Raw genomic sequence first — 10,550 nt, 5'->3', positions numbered from 1 at the left:
GACTTAATTTTTTACTGGAACATGTAGTATGAAGGGATTTCTAATTTTTACGCTTTTCTGGCCTTGTCACATTTTCTACTTTAATGTATTAGGACTAGTCTCAGTCCAAATGACTCATCTGTAAAGATCGCAAGTGGACTGTTATATATAGCCTCTAAGAACTCTRGTTAGCAAAACGCTTAATTTAGTTTCCATTTAATTTCCATTCCCGCCAGTTCGGTGGGATATCTGAAGGTATGCGCTCCCAAGTGTTGAAGCCTTGGTCTCCGAAATACGGCACAATCAAGATAGCTGTGTTGACTTGGTAAGATTCGCAGCTTTGCAGCATGAAYGTCATTAGGGTTAGCCTGTTAAAAGTCCTACAACCAGGAAGAGGCTAGCCTTACTGAAGGCAAAGAGATGTCTGGATCCCTTTCGATTAAACTTGGGCCAAAAGTATTTTGCGACAGCKCATGTACCGATGGTGACCCATAGCTATCCACCGCAATCTTCCCGCTAGGCCCAGCTATCTAGAAGCTGAAGAACACAAGAGGATACATTAGCAACGACCCTCTCCCMTTCTATTGATAGCGGTTCTGGGGTGTCTTTGCTTGCTATCTCATCAGCCTTGCAATGGCCTGCGATTCCGCTGTGGCCTGGCACCCGTACCAGTCTTATATCAAAAACACTAGATTAATAAATTTAATAACAACAACATTAAAAAGCTTGTTTTTTAACTACTAGGTATCAGCAGATTGCCAAGCTTGTGCTGAAAAAGCAAAAAACTAGCTGAAGAGGGCACAAGCATRAGCGTAAGAAGTAGAAAGCTGCTGGCACATTTGCTTTGGTTTTWAAGTTCTGAATTGTGAGAGTAAAGGTTATATTTATTWACTTTCAGGTCTTAATGAKATGTGATTTKTTAAACAATACGTTGATACTTTCTTGCAGGTTTTTCGTTTATCTATTGCTCCGATATTTCACTTTTTGTAAGAGCAATTTACTTGTTTGTTCTTTGCGACATCTAACAGCTTCAAACCATTAAGAAACAAACCAAAAATTTCGTAGCTCAAACTTTAAATTCGATTAAGAAATAATTAAAATTACGGAAAAATTGTTGTTTTTTTTTTTTGTTTGTTTTGAAGAAATCAATCAACTCAAAGCCGAATATTGCTGTTCTTATGCCTCTCGTGATATGAAAAATCTGACACAGGCAAATTATGTAAATAAATACGTATGTAAAAGTTTTCCTAATAGTTCATTGAACTAATCAAGCGCTAGGAAATGTATTACTAACAGCTTTAAAATATAGCGCTGTATCTTCTTTATATTTAGATTTATAAATAYTATTTTCTTAAAATAGTTGTTTTAAAGCACTTAAATACATAATACAAATTAATACATTCATAAAAGTTTTGACATACATTTGTATGTACTTATGCATATATTTTAAGTGTCGTTGAAATACGCACGTCAAAACATGTCAAAGTGACAGTTATCACTCAACGTCTGTCACGGCAATTGCCAACAGGTTTGCTGCGCTATAATATTCAACATAAATGATACTCAAACGAAAGAATGAGTGATGACAGTGTTATTTTTATTGTTTTGGTTTCTAAATATAATATATTATGTACAATTGTGTGAGAAAATATCGGCAAATGGACAAAGTGTGTGGGCTTTCAACAGGTCGTTTTCGTTCAAATGCCTACAACAAGGCCCGCGGCCAATAAATTTGTAGGGATCCAATTTAATTTTCCAATTAAATAGATTTTAGAAACTGCACTATTTTAAATCCATATTCTTCGTAWGGAACTCTCTTAAAGTATAGTCAATTTACTTTCTTCTATGAATTTTCCCAAAGCTTTATATTATATAATCTCWGGTAAGCGAATCAAGCCTGGCATTTAAGTAAGAATACTAACCGTAAGTTAGCTATAGTGCCGCAACCTATAAAGGGAATTGAGGATGCAGTGGGTCATAAATGACAGTACAAAAATATATTTAAAAGTACAAAATATAATAATAAAGTCGATAATTACACACCCTAACTAAAGCAAAATACTTAAGGGAGGGAATACAAAATATTTTTTTTTTGTTAAAGTCAAATTAGAGGCAAAGTAAGAGCCAATAGGCTAAAGGCATAGTATTAGGTTAAATATATATTATACGTACAGTGGTGGCCTTACAATTAGAAACGATATGCTAGAAAAAATCAAAACACTGTATACTTTTTTTACGACGCGCACTGTACATTAAATCCCCGTTATTCGTAGTGTAGACTTTGAACGTTATTGTTAAATAAACACGTGMCTATTTGCTGATTGGCTATTGAAAAAATTAAGTTTATTTCCCGGTTTGTGCTTCTTGACTGGCGACGTAAACGCGCAATATTTCTTTTGATTCTTGGATTTTTTGAAACTTAGCGATAAAATGAGTATACTTCWATTAAACARTGTTCAATTAAAAACGTTTTCATTATTAAAATGGGCAAAATGAGAGAGTTAATTGTAAGGTGCTATCAAAAGGAGAAATTGTCAATGTCGGCTATCGCACAAAGGTTTTCTTGCTCCAAAAAAATCGGGACTTCGTGGGCGCATTGCGCAAAAAAACCGCTTGTATCAAAAAAAAAAAATAAATAAAAATATTAAGAAGCGGTTGCGATTTGCAAAGGAAATGCTGAGAAAAATCCCCAATACAGGAATARAGTTCTTTGGAGTGACGAATCTAAGTTCACTTTAATCCAGTCTGACGGAAAATCGTATGTAAGACGTCCTCCCAACATGGCGCTGAGCTCCAGGTACACTGTGAAAACATTAAAACATGGTGGCGGATCTGTTATGGTTTGGGCAGCCTTTTCCTCTCGTGGTGTTGGCCCAATTGGTCTTGTTCAAAGAATAATGGACTAACATCAATATAAAAACATGTTGGAGAATGTAATGAAACCATATTCCTTTGAGAAAATGCCAGTCCATTACATTTTCCAGCACGATAATGACCGTAAACACACTTCAATGTTAGAGAAMAGCTGGCTTTCGGATAAAAATTTTGATGTTTTGGATTGGCCTCCGCAAAATCCTGATCTCAACCCTTTTGGGACAAAAAACCGCGAAATAATGACGAGTTGTMTCAAATGGTTCAACAAACTTGGAACAGCATATCAGCGCAAACATGCCATTAAAAATAAGGGATATCCAACAAAGTACTAAAAATTTAACAAATTTTTCCAATTTTATATAATTATTTTTAAGTTTTTACTGTCGTTTCTAATTATATGACCAAACTGAATTTSGTGTTCTTTGCGTTTAACTCATTTTCGTAAAAATACGATTAATGTTGTTGTTTTCTTTATGTTAAACTCAAATAAAATGTATTTTTTATTTTGATTCCAATTTATAGTTTTAATGTAGCAAACTACATTTTTAAAATAAATTAAGGAAACTTTGTGTAGCAAAGTCGTTTCAAATTATAAGACCACCACTGTATATAATAGCTGCAAGACAGCAGTTTAAGAGAAAGAATGAAMTGTTACATTTTGTAAAACTCTCCGAAAATCCACACAAGGTTGCTATTTGTCGCCTCCTGCATTTGAATTGACCTGATGGAAAAATATCCGTCACTATCACTACTAGTAAGTAAAAATGTTTAAAACACATATGCAAGCATGTCTGTGTGTAATTTTACGCCTTTTGACTTTTCATTGCTTGTCAGTTAAACAAGCAAATACAAGCCGGCAACTCTAACTCCTCACACATCCATCGCTCTTGTGCCATTTGCAGCCAACTGCTTAGTGAAGAGATTTATGCGAAAATTCAGTTATAGTTATCTATGTAAAAGTGTGTATACTTGTATTTGGCTGTGTGTGTACTCAAAGATCAGTTTAGCAAAAGAACGTTAGTAATTTTAATCTCATCTTCCGCCAGCAGCACACAGACAACGAAGTCAAACGAACACACTTGCACACGAAAGCTAAGCAAAKGCGTTGATGCCTTTCAATGCAAGTAGTCAAGGTCTGAGAGAGTGTTTGGACATCGTCATCAATATTGTATAGTTAGTAGACATTACGGAGCTGCTTTGAAAACCATTTTATCTTCTTTACACTTTGCCTTTTCGTGCAGCTGTTGGCGCAGTAGTTAGGTCTGTCGCACCATATATCTCTTTACGGCCGTCACTGCATATCCATAAACACACAGATGTGAATACATTTTGTTGTTAATACTAATAGTATTTTATAAATGGCCAATGCTTTGGCCAAACTTGAATCAACTGCAATTTTCTTCTTTASTTACCAAGCCCAAGCAAATATGTACTTAACTACTTCTCTCTRTATAAATAGTCTCCTCACACATGTTCCCACATACATGTGTTGCTAGCACCCGCGCAGCAGCATGTTGGACTTGATTTTGCCCAAAGTGCAACATTAAGGCCAYATACAAATATCTAACAAGCCAACAGCAGTTAAACCCTTTACCAGCTGGTTGGCAGCRCTTTCTTGGCAACTCTATCACTTTTYACACTACAACGCTGTACATGYATACATATRTACATACATTATATATTTGAAGAATTTTTGAAAGCGCAACCAAAGCTCCGTGGTGTTTGCTCTTCTGTACCTTTCAAAAGTTATTTGCTTTTGTGATTTTACATGTCGATTTAACTGCTGCAGCAGCCCAACCAAACAACATATAAACACAGACAACCGATCCAATATACCTATATATTTATATACATATGTATATGCAGCACTTGCATGTGGGCCGTTGTCCTCTAACGCTGGCAAGGCATGTTGCCGTTACTCGCTTTTTGCSTTTTTTCGCACAAGTGTTGAGTAGCCTGCCACTGTCAGTTAACGCGCCAGTCTGGCTGTTGTTGCTGCAAATGCTTCGGCTGTCATCTAACCATCATCATCATAAACTACTATCTACATAGTTATGTATGCCACATGTATATGAGTGTATATAGCACCTCCTCTATGTATTATCAACTATTTGTGCTTCATTTTTGCGCTGCTTCCTTTTCTCTACTACTTCCGCTATCCCCTGACACTTCCTTATGCTCAAAAGTTAAGCATATCATGAAACTATAATAACAAAAACAGGGATGTAGCAAATTTCAACGCTTACTCAGTTTAAAATATTTGCTTAAKAGTTTATACGGATATGTCGGACTGGCGACGGGGTGTGAAACGAGAAACACGAGTTGCATAGGGCTGCCCAACGAAGCCTGATTACTTTCTTTGGCTACCAACTACCGGGTAGATGTACTTCGAGATATGTGCGGTATTTGTTTTACTAAGTCACTAATTAGCCTACTGTTGTATCTTCTAACTATAAATTATGTAGACTATCACAATGGGTATATATTTTTGTTATCAACCAATAACCGTTTGAAAATGATTTGCCACGGTATTGTCTGTAGCAATGGTGCACCTTCCGGAGAAATCGTCCAGATCGGATCACTATAGCATATAGCTGTCGGTCAAACTAAACTGGTAGAATCAAGTGCTTGTATTTAACCTTGTTTCATTTGACKAGATATCTTCACGAGATTCGACATGAGTTATTGTTCAAGCAAATATAAAATTTTTTATTGTATAATTGTTTAGCTCGGGTCATTGCAGCATATAATCGCCATGCAAGCTGACCGATCGAACTCTAGTCCTTATACGAAGAACTCTTTTATTTCACAAGGTATCTATACAATATTTTGCTAAGATTATGCTCCGTAGCAACGCTACAATATTTAAAGAAATTTTCTTGATCGAACCACTATAGTCTATACATAGCTGCCATACGAACTGGCAGATCAAAATCAAATTCTTGTTTGGAATCTTTTGTATACAAGTATGTGACGATTATTCGGATCTAACAACAAATTTTTTAAACTAGTATAAAAATGTATGATTTTACGATGCTTTGTAACACGTTGTGAGTACCCCAACTATATATAATCTACTAGCTATTTGATCCAAATAACTTTAAAAGAAGATTTTTGGTATTGATCTGGTAGCTGATGCTTGATTCGGTATAAAAAATAATATTTTTTGCAATGGAAAATCGTTAAACAAAACAGAATTCATTAGCAAATATATWCATAACTATTACAAAGAATTTTATAAGTTGTATTTTTAGAAATAAACTTTTATTTTACCAAATATTCTACTCGCTTGCGAATACTTCTCTTTTTATTGTCCTTTTATGATCACTGGTTTGTCTTTTATATCTTAATTTCTTTGTACATGCTCGCATTTTACTCGTATACTGGCCTTAACGTCGCTCAATTCAACGCCACTTGGGTCATTCACCGCGCCATAAAAGTCACTGTATTGACGCCGCGGACATAAATCCTCGAAAAATTTGGCGCGTACATGAAAAACAACGCACAAAACAGAAACCCATAAAGGCGCTGCAGCAACGACAAAAGAGTCAATAACATAAACTTTAATGTACTTTCAAATGCTCTAAAACGCACATTCACGCAGCGAACGAATAATGCGCAAACACTTAAAATTAAACAGACACAGCGCAGGCGGKCSCACGCTGTTGCCGCCAGGTAGCGTTAGCAGGMGGCTCCTAATATGAAATAACGAAAACAGCCGGAAATAAGAAGTTCTTGGAGCGGTCAAAGCTTGGTTTCAAAGAACCGGTCGACTTTATTCGCTATGGCTACGACAGTTACGTAAGAGTTGGCAAAAGTGGAAACGTTTATGCATATCAGCTTARTTTATTATATTTTGGGTGAAAATATGAGATAAACAGGCGTTCCAAAATCATTAATCTGCGTTAGGCATTTCTTTACAGCTGTCAGTCTGTCGAAGCGAGTGACTTAAGGATTGCTTTCTAAGAGACATRTGGATACATTCAAGCGAGAAATTGCTACTTTCTGTGTATGTAGGTATGTTTATATATTCGTGGATGTACAAGTATATGTCTGTTTACTCAACCATATGAGTCTGCTTACTTTCCGCTCGTGGCGTTTACTTGTGAAACAGCTGGCGAGAAATCTGATCTTTAAACTGTCAATCAATCAATATTTGATGGCTTTTGGGCTCGCGATGCTGTTTTCTTAATTTTATATTTGAATATATATTTTTTTAATTTCTTGTGCAGTTAACCAAACTTAAAAGCATTTCGGTATCTATCAAATTGGATGTAAAACAGCTATCACATAGTATAGGCATATTGGTATATGTAAGTACACATATCAAAATTTTACTCTTAGAATTAATTACATTTCATATCCAGAGATGGACTCAATGCTTTATAATTATATATCTAAGAAGCACTAAAAAATTTATTAAACGAATAGTTTTGAATTTCGAATCTTCCGAAAACGGCTAATGAAATCTAACTAGATAAATTGTCAATTATCAATGTTGGGTTAGTTATAACATATGATTTGAACACTTGATATCAAACTATAAATCATTTTTTTTCAAAAAGCATTTTGTCATGACTAAAAGCAGTGTTAAACGTTTAAATATTTTTGACAAATTCTGCCAGCCGTTTCCTCTATCGCTCAACGGAATTATTTTAAATTTAAAATWTTGCCATTAAAGAATGTGACTCTATAAAAAGTTTTTAAATTATGTGTAAGAAACTCATATTTAGGAACTATAATAATAGTGGAGAATTTGAGGAGAACCGATGATTATTTCTGGCCACAAAAAAGCTTTTACCGGACTTGCTAGCTTCAGTTATTACTACAATKTTCCTCGCCAAAATAATTTAAACAACTGTTAGTTGAACTAATATGAGAATAAGAATGCTGAACATTATCGTGCCATGATAACCGAAATGGTGCCTGAAATTGAACAACGTGATATCGGCGAATTTTGGTTACAACAGGACGGCATCACTTCTCAYACATCACATCAATCAATCGATTTATTGAGAGAAGACTTTTTGAGCAGATAATTTCACACAATTAAAAATTGTGTGGGTCAAAATCCTTAGAGCTATCTAARAAATCGGTGTCAAAATTAAACTACGACGGAGAATAAATCTTCAATTCAGCAGACGAAAGATTGAATTGACGTAGTTCTTACCAAAATTTCTTCCAAAATGTACAGGTATAAAACTGGTTTTCTACTCCAATTAATAAAATATGTTAAAAGTACTTTTCAATTCCCTCCAACATTAGGTTTCTCTATGAAAACGAAGTGCTGATAGTCAAAGTACACACACTGTACACTTCGGTGTTCAAATATGGTTATGTGTATGTATGTCCGAATATGGACACATATGTACATAAATTATATCTTATCGCAATAATTTTGAAATAATATGCAACCTGCAGCGACTAGAAAAGTGTTTCTCAGAAACATTAATCATCGATTACTTTGAAATGTCTAGTTGAAAAAAATGTATATTGCGTTCGGAAAGTAATCTATAAAATAAGCTTCACAGCTAGTACTTAATAATATATTGACATACATACATGCCTCGCATAAGCACTTTTACAACAAATATGTACACAAGCGATAATAATAATTATAAATATCTTGCGAAAGTCGAAATTCCCTTATGGTTGGTGAGTAGATATGTATTTTATTTTGTGTGTATTAATTATCGCTATCATGGCATTTATAAATGTGATAATATACATGTTATGTAGTGCAAGGTATCATTAACGCATATGTTATATAAGTGTGCAATTTTAATTCACTTTGTGTGAAACCGAAACATTTTGCCCTATTTGTAATTAATAGCGAGCTGTCTGCGGTTGCAGAAGTGGCGCTTGAAAGATGAAATCACAGCTGCACTTTATTTTTTAGACAATTTATCAATAATCATATTACTGAATTATATAATATATATATAACTATATAAATTTATACATATACAGCTGAACTTCCCTAACTCGAATCATCAAAATCCACAAAAAACTTCGAATCAGAGAGAGTTTGAGTTATGGAGAACTTCGAGTTATAAGTAGGTGTTCAAGTTTTGGAATTTCAACCGTTAATGCATAGAAAAAATATAATATATCTAAAAATTATGTTGGCTTCATATACCTATATCCATGAAAATATTGAATATGCTCCGTTATAGAAGCTGTTGCTAGTCGGCAAAAGAATCTGGGAAAATAGTATGGTATCTGGGAATGGAATGTTCGAGAAGTCTCAATCTTACAACAACTTCCTGTCGGCAGTTTAACAAACTTGTAAAACTTGTAAGGGAATCAAGGAATAATAACTGTGACACTGCGCGAAAATTATCTGACTGCCGGAAAGACCACTCAAGAGAGAATTGTATATATAATTGAATATAATCAAATGAACAACTGCTTTGTGCAAAATATACTCCCACGATTTCGATGCATATTTAAATCCCACGCAAACGAAATGAATGAAAGGCGAGCTTGAGCGGCATTACCGTTTGAGGTTCTAAGGGATTTCCCTGCTACTGTTATCTCCGTTATAATAGCTCCACTAGTTAAGTCATTTAGGCGTAAAATAGTATACGATTTACTATATTATTGCATTACAGCTTTATTGCATTGTGTCGCTCATTTTCCTTGCTGTTCATTTATTCAAAACGCGGCGGCAAATAACCTTTGATTCTCCTAACCACCACAATAACCGTCAGCGCCTTTTCCGCTCTTTCGCTTACTCTTTCATACAATATTTTATGTCAGCGGTTTTAAGTTTCAACATCGCATAACTGATGACTGACTCTAACGGTATTTATTGGAGCATAACATTTTTATTAGAACTATTGGCTCAGTTGCTAATGGCGGCGCCACAGTGCGCTTAATATTATAGAAACAGCAGCGCTGACGAGATACTGAAAACTACGATTTAATTTGAAATGCTATTGCTTTTATTTCATTACATTTTTCAGTAGCGCTTCAGGCCTAATTCACTTGTAGTTTTATGGTGGAAAAATAACTCACCACTTTATACCGTGTTGATATTGAATATTAATGAAACATACCTGAAAAGAAAGCAAATGGAAATAAAATTTTATTAACTGTTTAATATGAGCTAAAGAATATATTTAAACATTTTGAAAATCGTGAAAGTAAAAAGTGAAAATCTGCCTACCTTAGAAGATATACTATAGACTATACCATTTTATCATATATGTATAGTATTCATATATAAGTATATGTGAGTTTTAGATTATATGCCACTTGCTCTTTATTTTAATTAAATTATTTTCTTAAACGCTAAGCTAAGACGAATACTTTGAACGAAGACTTGACTGTCCATTGTTATTATTTTCGACTATACGACTGTTGGACAAGTGATTCCTGAACCTGCAATGCCCTGTATGCGACAAGGAGATGGAATTCGTCGCGGTGGAGGTTGATAATTTACTTAACCTTGCGAAGTTGTAATCATGATATGGCGCATACCTGGCGCCTTCCATTCTTTCCATCGTGCGGCTCAGCGTCTTAAAAGTGTGGTACTCCACTGCCCAACATCCAGGACGCTGTCGCAGAATGGGCTAGTTCGTCGACCAGTTCTTTGTCATTATAACGATACGCTAGATGCGATAGTTGTGGTGGAGATTCGAGTTCTGCGCACTGACTTCCAGCAAAGACTTCTGCTTAAAAGATGCTCGGAA

The sequence above is a fragment of the Bactrocera latifrons genome, unplaced genomic scaffold (genome assembly GCF_001853355.1).
Source record: "Bactrocera latifrons isolate USDA-ARS-PBARC rearing strain unplaced genomic scaffold, ASM185335v1 scaffold_492, whole genome shotgun sequence".
Lineage (NCBI taxonomy): Eukaryota > Metazoa > Arthropoda > Insecta > Diptera > Tephritidae > Bactrocera > Bactrocera latifrons.
Note: the sequence above shows the minus strand (reverse complement) of the source record.